We start from the raw sequence: 12,151 nt of genomic DNA, 5'->3' as shown, positions 1-12,151 counted from the left end.
CTCGTTCTTTAAGGTAACCCACAACCAAAAGTCGGCCTGATTGAAATCTGGAGATCGCGGAGGCCACATTGTTGGAAAGTGCCTACTGATGACACGATCGCCAAACATCTGCGTAATTAATTGTTTTGCAGGGATAAATATGTGGGGTTGAGCGCCATCTTGTATAAAGGTTATGTTTTCCGTATTGATTCCTCAGTCTAGGGATGACGAAGTTCTGTAACATGCTGTAGTAGCGCTCCCCTTTTACTGTAACAGTCCGTGGAGTAACGGTTAGCGCGTCTGGCCGGGAAACCAGGTGGTCCGGGTTCCATTCCCGGTCGGGGCAAGTTACCTGGTTGAGGTTTTTCCGAAGTTTCCCTCAACGCAATATGAGCAAATGCTGGGTAACTTTCGGTGCTGGGCTTCGGACTCATTTCACCGGCATTATCACCTTCATCTCATTCAAACGCTAAATTATCTAAGATGTTGATAAAGCGTCGTAAAATAACCTACTAAAAGAATTAATGGTGGAGTTAACACTCGTAATTGAGGTTCGTTTTCCGACCAAAGTCATCAGTGGGAACTTTCAAACAATGTGGCCCCCGCGATCTCCAGATTTCAATCCGGCCGACTTTTGGTTGGGCGATTACCTTAAAGATCGAGTTTTCCTGACACATCCAACAACCATACTGCAACTGAAAGATGCCATCTCGCAACAAATAGTCAATATTTCAAGACGTTATTTGCAAAATGCTGTGCATGGTGTCGCAGACAGAATGCTGTACGTTGAACAAGAGAACGGCGGACATCTTCCCAATGTTTTGTAAACACCGTTGTTTGCCCTACACTGTGATGTTTTTGTTTTTTCCCTACCTCAAATATTATAATATTTAAAGCGGTTTAATATTTGAACTGATTTTTGAAATACACTACACAGGGTGTTTAAAAAATACGGGGCATAATTTCGGGTATGTATTTCCCACATGTACACAATTAAAATAGTTTATTACAACATGTGTCCGGAAACGCTTTATTTCCGAGTTATGGCCTTCACAACATTGACATTCACCGGAAAGTTTTTCTTTCCGCAGGTCGTTGCCGTCAAAGGAGACATTAAGAGGACACTCTGACAGTTCATTCCGAGGCGAAGGTTACATTCAGTGTTTTGTAGGCGTTAGACTGTGCGACATGTATTCAAATCAAGAGCTGGCAGAGATACACTTCATGTACGGTAAGGTGGACGGCAATGCTGCGCTGGCTCGTCGTTTGTACCAGAGAGGTACCCACAGCGACAATGTCTAGATCGGAAGACATTTGTAAGTCTCCACTACCGTCTATGCGAGTATGGAAAATTTAACTCTCCTGGTTTGGGAAGGGGACGACCTAGATCTACAACTCCAGAAGTACAGGAGGAGATTCTGGAGGCTGTGAACATGACTCCTTCTATCAGCACACGAAGGGTAGCGTTGCAAGTCAATGTTCCTCATACGACTATCTGGAGACTATTGAAAGAGTATCAATTGTATCCTTATCATTTGCAACGTGTACAGGCCCTGTCACCAGCAGATTACCCTGCACGAGTTAGGTTCTGCCAGTGGTTCTTGCAGCAGTATGGTGTAAATCCGAACATTCCTGCCTTAGTATTATTTACAGATGAAGCACAGTTCACACGAGATGGCATAACAAATTTCCACAATCAGCATGTATGGGCGTATGAAAACCCACGTGCAACTGTTCCATCTCATCACCAGATGCGGTTCTCCCTCAACATGTGGGCCGGTATCATTGGTGATCGACTAGTTGGACCCCATGTACTTGTAAACAGACTTACGGGGCAGGCGTACACAAACTTCCTGGAAAACACCATACCTCATGTTTTAGAAGACACTCCACTGATCAATCGTCAACACATTCACTTCTTGCATGATGGCGCTCCTGCACACTTCAGTCGTACGGCTCGCCGGTACTTGGATCGAAGGTTTCCTGATCGATGGATAGGTAGAGGTGGCCCAATTGCTTGGCCTCCACGCTCACCTGATCTGAACCCTCTCGATTTCTACTTGTGGGGCCATTTAAAATCATTGGTTCATTCGTCTCCTGTGCCTGATTTGGAATCCCTTCGGAATCGAATTGTGGCATGTTCTGAGGACATACGCAATACTCCTGGAGTTTGGGATCGTGTTCGCAGGTCAATGAGACATCGATGTGAGGTCTGTATTCAAGCAGGAGGTGGACATTTTGAACATCTTCTGTAATGACAACGACCTGCGGAAAGAAAAACGTTCCGGTGAATTTCAATGTTGTGAAGGCCATAACTCGGAAATGAAGCATTTCCGGACACATGTTGTAATGAACTATTTCGATTGTCTACATGTGGGAAATACATACCTGAAATTATGCCCCAAATCTTTCAGATTTTATACCGTTTTCTTTGTCTCGCTGTGTACATATGTACACATATACACATAATCATCTACCTAACTACCTATCTACCCACCTAATCTATCTGCATGTTTGTGTTTCTCTCTCTATCTACCTGCCTGATCGACACCCTACCCTCCCTTCCATCTACCCATCCATTCGTCCATCCATCCACTCCTTCATCTGCCCATCCATCCATTCACACACCCATCCACCTACCCATTCATCCATCTATCCATCCATCCACCCGTCCATAAATTCATCTATCCCCATCCATCCACCCACCCACCTGCCCACTCATCCATCCATCCATTCATCCATCGATCCAACGATCCATCTATCAGTCTACCCATCTACCCATCTGTGCAAAGTTCCAACGATCCATCTAACTACCTACTCACCTACCTATTCACCCAACTACCCATCTATCCATCTAACCGCACGCACGCACGTCCATCCATCCGTCCATCCATCCTTCCATCTATCTGCCTACTTATTTTAACAGTTTATCTTTCTACACTTACCTACTTTTACACGGTTGTATCTATTCATATTTGTATTACCTTCCTACCTACCTAATTAGCTTTGTCTACCTTTGCTGTTGCTTAATTTTTGTCCTAGCCCCTACATCCTTCTGTTTCCGAGAGTCTTCCTATGTTATTTAGTCTCCACGTACAGTATTAGCCACTTCGCCTTACGCTGTGATTTATTTTGTACGGCACCAAACACCAAAGTAAAACAACACCTTACATCGCAATGGTATATAAAAATCGGATAATATTAACCTGAACGAATTTTAAATCTTCAACAGTAGTCTGTATAAAAAAGCCTAGCTAATAATGAAGAGTTGTGTTTAGACTACCGATCATGAACGTATAATTCTTCTTTACATATTTTATTACGCCTGTCATATACATGTATTTATTACTGTTGTCGAACTTCATACTTCTGAGTTTTGATGTGTTTTTTGTATTCAATTTGATATCGTTGTCACGAACTTCAGTGTTAACGCATTCTTGGCCTATTCCGTCTCCCTTTCCTTTATCCTGCGTAAAAACCGTAACTGACTGGCCGCGTCTGTAGCTCAAGCGCTAGGGCACTTGTCTTCATTCCAGGCTGACCGGGTTCGAGCCCCGGCCAGATCGTGAGGAAATTCGTAGTGGACAAAGCAGAAGCAGCAAAGGATTTTCTCGAGGCATTTCCGTTTCCCTCTATCACTTCAACAATGCTTCCCTTCATTTCCTCTATAATCTATTCATCTGCAATAGTAAAAATATGATGAGGGTAGTACGAGTTTCCGATGTTGATATGGAAAGGGCTTGGGGCTCGGGCCCATGAGAATGAAACCTGGCTCTATAAGGTTATGAAGCAGTACGGCATACCTGTCAACATCAGCTGATCAGGAAGGGCTTGGGTTTCCGGACCCTTAGGCCTTATCCGTCAAATGGGACCTGGCTCAATCAGGAGCTGAGGCAGAAATTCGCACCTATCAGCGTCGGATTCACGAACGTCACCCAGGCCACCTGCTGACTTCGACAATTACCGTTTATCAAGGGCGCACAGAATGCCAAAGCGTGACTAAGTGCACGGACTCGTCCCGGGTTCATCCCTTGTAATGACAAACCAAGCCAATATAATGGACACGAATCTAGACTTGCACCATATCGGACCTTCGACTAATGCAACACAGAGCATCAAATTGAAGAACAACTAAAAATCTACTTTGCTAGCGGGATTCGAGGTAACACGGAATAACATTACGGAATTGAATGTGTCATAAATTTAATTTCTGTCCTACATAGTTTATTTCTACTCTACATTAATGCATCACAATTCATGTATTTTACTTTTTACTTTATTTTATTTTCTTGCGAGTTTCCACCTATCATTGAAGCATCACATATTAAACAGGCATGCGGAAGGGTACGCACTCTGTACGCATTCACAGATTTAAAACTAGAGTGAATTTAATCTTCCTTTCTAAGCAAGTTTATTCTTTCCCCTTTTCCTAACTGAAACTCATGTGTTCTTTAATCTATTATTCAACGCACTTCTGGCGCAGTGCTTGTGGGTTCTGTGTAGCTGTATTTGGCAGTCATTGTAATCCTAGTAATTTAAACACAGCACTTGTGATGGTATTCCAAGAGCCCTGCTCTAAAGATTACAGCGAGTATATTTAATAACTTAACGTTGTATGTTTCTGAATATCCTTGTAATACTGGATGATAACCCATTAGCCTTCTTTTTCATCACGCATGTGTGAGCAAGGCTTTACAGTAATAAGTAACAATTCGTCCGCTTTACAAAGTGGATTACTGAGGACTCCTTTTTGTGTTGATGACGCTAGGTAAAATGGAAACGAGGGAAGCATTATAAATAATAAACAAAGAGGATTATATGAAATTGGAGTTGGTCGCAGTATTAGTGTAAAGTAACACGTACACTGGGCGGATCACACCGAGCAACTGTTATCGGTGATTTCATTACCCTACAATTTACGTAATGGCGTAGACCACGAGAGCTTCCCTATTCACGAAACAAACAACGCTGTAAATATTCCCTATCGGAATAGCACAAAATTCAATTGGAAACAACAATAAAATGAAAGCATGAGCAAATAAACACGGTGATAATCTCAGGATATGAGTGCCATCATTCAATCGAGAACATTTTTGTCGTCACCCATACTATATAGAAAATGAGAGATTAATGCCTACATGATGAGTTCATCGCACTATATAGGTACGGTGTAGTGGAAAGTGCATTAGACTCGTTTCTTCTGTTTGCCTGTGTAAATACATGTATTTACCTCAATAAATTAAACTCTCTTCGACTTCGCAATTCACGAGAACCAGGTTCAAATCCGAAACAAAATAAATAATTGCTATATTTATATAAATTAATATTGTATGTTTTCCATTTTGTAAGGGCGCAAATAGCCATTGTAGCTGACGCGCCTCTTTTAAACTCCACTACCTATCTATATTTTCCATTTTGTATTAGCTGACACTCTGTCACATCCTACAGATCCCTACAGATGAATCATATCTGACTTGAGAAGTGAGATTTCTCTATACAAATTTTATTCATTCATTCATTCATTCATTCATTCATTCATTCATTCATTCATTCATTCATTCATTCATTCATTCATTCATTCATTCATTCATATTGTATGCGTTCCCTTTTGAATAATCCATTAATTCTTCTTTAAAAAGTCAAACTCAAGAGAACGGTAGCTAACATTACGACTTATTAAACCCTGTGTTTCTAACTCATATGAGGGGACAGAAGCAAGGAGGTAAAAGTGACATTTCTAAGAACATGAGTTAATATTTTAGCGGCAAATATATATATATATATATATATATATATATATATATATATATATATATATATATCTTTCAACCACATCACACACTAAAATTGATATAAAAAATTTCACGGAATTTACGAAATATTAAGTACTTTCAACCACATTTTCTCTCAAAAAACTTAAGTACACTTATACCCCTTGACTTCTAACCCCCTCAAATATAACGATACTTTCTACAATATATACTTTATTTAATAATGCTAATAAAATTAACAACAATGTTACTGTAAATGAATACTCATTCAAATTGAATAAATCATATTACTGCAAGTGACAGTATTTTCAAGTAGTACTTCTTATAAAATAAATAAAAGTTTTTCCTTCTTCCTTATTCTGTTTTGCCTCCTTTCATGCTGACTTGCAAGCCAAATTTTGTAAGGAAAATCTAATATTACTTGACTAAAATTAGACTTCCATTATAGGCTTCAAGACCGTATGGTGAGAATCAAATTAATTCAGAGATATCTAAGGATAAATACAGGACAAGGAAAAAACACTCATTCTCTTGGAATGGAGATAAATCTCCGTCCATGCCGAGAATCGAATAAAGGACTGCTAGGCTGAGAAGCACGTACGTTATTCATAAAGCCACAACGGCGGACACAGTAACTAATATAACCGTGCTATTTGTAAACTATCACAACTACATTAATCGATTTTTCTTTACGGGGTCAAAAGTGCAAGAATTTGGAATTTCTTTCTATTTTATATGGAATTTTAAAATTTTGTGGTAGTTGGGAAGTCTCTGCTAAACATTTTTACCTGTTTATCTTAGTACCCACATAGTAATGAGTTAGTACTCCTCATTTATTATTATTTCTTCATTGCCTACTACAGAAAAAGGAATTTTGAGCATTCTTACATCCGGCGCGTTTACACATTGTATGCAAAGAACGATGTCCGACGATATGGCGTGAAATAACTCCATGTCCTGGAATGTATTTACGATAATCCTCTTTCCATTTAATTATAATAATATACTATATTACTATAAGTATTCCGTAAAATATTTATTTTGAATATTTTTCGATTTTAGGTATGGTTTTATAGATAGGATAAAAACTAGGTTCGGATGTTTATGATCTAAAAATGTGAGAAATATGCAAGCAAATATGACTTTAAAAATGGCTAAATATGACCCAAAAAAGATTAAATATGACCAAAGAAATGGATTAAAATTTAATTAATATACGTAATTACCACATTATTTCAATCGCATTATTTTAACATTAAAACATGTTTCATTTTTTCTTGTAATGGTTTGCTTTCATATACAGTAGAGGTCACATTTTCTTATATTTTGCACAATTTTTGTTCTGGTAAAGAACAATAACTCGTATTAAGCTAACTGCGGATAAACAAATACCTGTCATAATTGCAATAAAATGAAGTTATAAGTATTACATACCTATTTTCATTCTCCATTCTGGCCTACTGTAACTGTAACATTAAAGACTTAAAATTATTTCTACTGAAATGTGAAGGGCTGGGGACAAACAGCTACCTGCACCAGAGGCGTTCCTGCACACTTGTCTAGACAGATGACAATAGACTAAAGGGTAATTCATTGTTTCCTGCAAGGCCACATTCATTGACCATCAAACCAAAATTGTTGTCAGAATTTCTAATTCTCAGCAGAATACAGACCTTTTAAAATACTAAACATATTTTAACGTATCTGAATATAAAATGCGACAGGTTCATGTCAGTAGATTTACCGGCATGTAGAAGAACTCCTTCGGGACAAAATTCTGGCACACCGACGACGCTGATATAACCGTAGCAATTGCGAGCGTCGTTAAATAAAACATAATTTAAATTTAATTTAATGTCCGCAAAAATAATCTAAATATGATTTTAAAACGTAAAAATACACACAATATGACGAATATTGAGAAAATGGCCTAAATATGCAAATAGGCCTATATGACACATCAAACATCTCTAAGAGTAGATATCATAAAGGTTTAATTCATGTTTAATTCAACACTATGACTGTAATGAAAGCCAGGAGAAAATATGACATGTTATAAACAGCCGAACCCTAGTAATAACTAATACACTGAACCAAATATTTCTAGGGACATAACGGCTATGCTGTTGTATTTCACATTATTTATTACGGAGGAAATGAGTTTGAAAACTCGTCATATCAACTCTCTCCGCTTCACTTTACATGCTCCCTTCATTTCATATCATCGGAGAACATGGTTTCAGGGCAAAGTGTAAGAAATTCAGTATATTAATAAACTGGTGCTGCGCAAGGAACACTAGTATTAATGTAGTGCCTGAATTCCGCTGTGTGGTTTGTGTTATCTGGTGACCGCTGCGTATCTCCGGGATTTAAAAACACTCGTAGTAACGCTCAGTCGTCTCACTCGTAAATCTTGGGATTGTACTGTCATGCTCTGAGGAGTTTAGTGCTGAGAGGAATGCGGTTCCGACTAGTCTAGCGCGGTACTGGAGTGGGAGGGAACAGTGACAGCGGCAGTCTGGAAGGAAGTACAACCATACTGAAAACATTCGCCCAATTTACGAGAGCAGTATGCCTATAAGTTTTCTAACGTATTTTTGGCGAGATAGAGATACAAGTATTGTAGAAAATTAATTAATTAATTAATTAATTTATTTATTTATTTATTTATTTATTTAGTTATTTATTCTGGTGAAGTTAAGGCCATCACACCACCAGAAATACAAATACAATAAAATAAATAAAAAGAAAAATCATAATACAACTACAATAATATAAATGAAAAGAAGAATCATACTATAAAATTTAGTGATTAGTAGAACTGAATTAAATTTGTAAAGTAATCAATTTAAATATACTGTACTGCTGAACTCACTTGAGAAGTATAACTACTTGATTTTGTATTTTAAGATATCACCAACAAATGATTTTCGCATGACATTATAGGAATCTCTTTTTCACGATACCGGTACCAATCACACATATTCTAAAATTCCAATAGTATAAAACCAAAAATTTTCCACAGTATGTTTCCTTAAAAATGACTTGTAACAGTGAAATATTTAATGAGTAATTCATATAATATTAACATAGCTAACATCAGGGAGAAGACTGAAGACTGTATATTTTTGGACGATTAATACTTCCCACTCCGCTCGGCTCTTTGACGGATACATAGTAGGTCAATACAATTTTAAGAAAAAAAAAACTGGTATAACTTATTCCTTATTAGGGAGCAGATATGAACACTTACATCACAACAAAGAGGAGAAACTGTGCGTTTGCTGAAGACTCTGGCAAGATATTCACTGCCAGACCATTACAGAGATGAAATATGAATCGATGGAAATATTACAAGAGTCGTGGGAGCAATAGATATCAACTGAACATCTTGGAAACAACCGGTCTCTTGAATATCTGCAGATCATACGGTGAACACTGTAGCTTAATTATGTTGACTACCGAAAGAGAAAGCAAGTAATACAGGATGAACCGTAAGTAATCCCATTAATTTCAATAATATCAATACATGTTATTTTTTTAATATTTCAAACAAAAAATGTATTACAATTTTGCTTATTTTTGCTTCCTTTCAGGGATAGAAATGTTTTATATGAAACATTTCACTGCATGTTTTAGGAAAGCCATTGATTTAATTACCAACAAGCTTAGTCAGTTTAAGAGAGCAGTAGCCTATATTATGATAATAAACGCTTGAAAGAATTTTAGTTTTGTTCTTCAAATGTTCAGAAATTTGATAAGAATAAACGTAACCTTTCGTTCTGCAAAAGAATTTTACAATGTTACATTTGTATATAGGCTTGGATGAAGTCTTGAGGGTAGTCTACTGGTCGAAACAGCGAACATTCGTATCGACTAGCAGAATCATACCGTGTGGCGTCATACGTCATGATGTAGAACTCGCTGTTACCCAAAATCACGAACACTGGACAGAGATCGCTAAATAGGAGTGTAACATACTTGTAAACCATGACATTGGAGATTTGTTGCAACTAATAGACCATTTTAATTTTCTGAACTCAATATGTTTATTTTATAATTTTGTGATTACCAGCTACAATAAACAGATTGAGCCACCGGCGTAGCTCAGGCGATAGAGCGTTTGCCTGCTGATCTGGAGTTGCGCTCGGGCGTGGGTTCGATTCTCGCTTGGGCTCATTACCTCGTTGGGTTTTCCGAGGTTTTAACCAATAGAAAGGAGAATGTCAGGTAATTTATGGCGAATCCGCACCTGATCTCGCCGAATACTATCTCGCTATCGTCAATTCCATCGACGTTAAATAACCCGGTAGTTCATATAAAGCGTCGTTAAATAACCAAGTAAAAATAATAAAAAATAAATGATTTGTATGTAGCATGGCTTAAAGGAATCGCTGCCTCACCTCTCGCTAATTTCATGTCGCAATATTTTATGATAGCCTATTATAAGCAATATCCCTTGGTTAGAAGACTTTAACTCATCTCACACAGGAATGTCCTTCTTCACCGCTGCTTTCAGACTGAATTACTCATGGCAACGTGTACAGTTCACCATGTTCTTTATGTGGCAGTTGGTAGCGCTAGATATTGCGGCGAGCTCCACGTAACGAGAAACAGCAACATCTCCAATTTGGTACGCATGTTCGCTATGGATTTTCGAAGCTGATACTCATAGGCCTATGAAAAGGGTTTGGGGCTTCTGGTCCTGGGGCTTATCAGTCTTATCGTCCGAAGATGGGATCTGGTACTGTCAGGAATGAGGCACGATGGCCCATCTATAAGCATTTGATTCACGAATACCACTTAGGCTATAATTATGTCGGACTCAGACAATCATTGCATATATCAGGCGAGTAAGAAGTATGGCACATTTCTTGTAGTTTTCATATTTTTAATTTTACGAAGAAACTCTATGGTGAATAGTTATTAATGTGATTGAAGTGAACCAAGAAATCCCTGAAGGGTAAGGGCCTCCTACTAATCTAGGAGTGGCTCAAATGGTAAACCAGACCATAAGAGAACTTAAGTATACTTTTGCTCACACACACGCACGCACGCACGGACACACACACAAGCTTAAATTTAAACTTTATGCATCTAGGAGGTGAAAAAGGAGTATATTAAACAAGTTTATCCACTTTGATTATGTAATGTGGACTTTACATCACTAATAAAAATGTTGTAAACACATTCATTACGCAACTAGTTAGGTAATAATACTTCCATTACGCAACTAGTTAGGTAATGATCATTATTTAACGTATGTCATCTGCTTCCAGTAGGAATCTGTGAGTGTCCTCTTTTGAAACGATACTAGATTTCTTAGCCTGGTAGCCTTTATATTTTCGTTTCAAAAAGGCGTACAATTGCTGTAATTCCTTACTATGTCGACCTTCTTCAAAAATAATTAACTCCGTACCATCGAATAGTGCGTCCACAATGAACTTGGTTGTTCACATGCAGATTTCTCACTATGCCAGCACGTATTTCTTGGAATCCTAATTTTTTATGCCACACTTCATATCTTACGTAGGATTTCGATGGTACTAAACATTCAATAGCAGAATTTTCAGCATTTTCAATATCTGAATCCTCTTTTGAACTCATTTTAACAATGTTTGTTTTTTTTTTCTATCACTATTTTTTTTCTGTTATAAACAACACCAATCGTGTTCAAAACTAATAAAACAAACATAAACGAATCGTCTCTCGCAGGAAGAAACTAATAAGAATAGAATCGTATCTTCATTAAAGACATGTGCAAAACTAATAAAAGTAGTATATCGAAATGATAGCCGTCCAAATCTTGGATTTAAAATATCGGCATCCTAATCAATTCAAATGAACAAAAAAGAAAATGAATGATGATGTCATTTTCTTGTCGCAAATGAACCAAGACTGTCAATGCATAGCTTAAGACATATAGAATGTACATAGAGAGTTATATGGCATTAACACTGATAATCATTGTCCAGTAATGATCGGAAAATCTCAGTTAAGCTTTGAGCGCTAAGCATTTCAAACTTTCAATTGCTTCTCCTGCAAAATGTATTACAGGACTCTTCAAATGTAAATTAATGTTAGAAAAATACATAATGAAATAAAAAATAATAATAATATTCTGCGACAAGATGTGGTAGCTATCAAAACAATAAAAATTTAATGAAAATAAATAATATACACTGTATATTATAAAAATGAATAGAGATGGTGATTGATGTTGTTCAATGAAGATTTTAAAATGGTTGACGCAATTGTCTGAAGAGTCTTTTCAGGAACTTTTAATTTTTTGAGAATGGCCAATATAAATTTGGAAATTCTTTCTCGCGCACCAAACATAAGCCGAATGACAATTCAATCTTGAATATTATATTTATGAGTGAGATCATCAGAGCGTGGAA

This window comes from Periplaneta americana, chromosome 7 (assembly GCF_040183065.1).
Source record: "Periplaneta americana isolate PAMFEO1 chromosome 7, P.americana_PAMFEO1_priV1, whole genome shotgun sequence".
Classification (NCBI taxonomy): Eukaryota; Metazoa; Arthropoda; class Insecta; order Blattodea; family Blattidae; genus Periplaneta; species Periplaneta americana.
Note: the sequence above shows the minus strand (reverse complement) of the source record.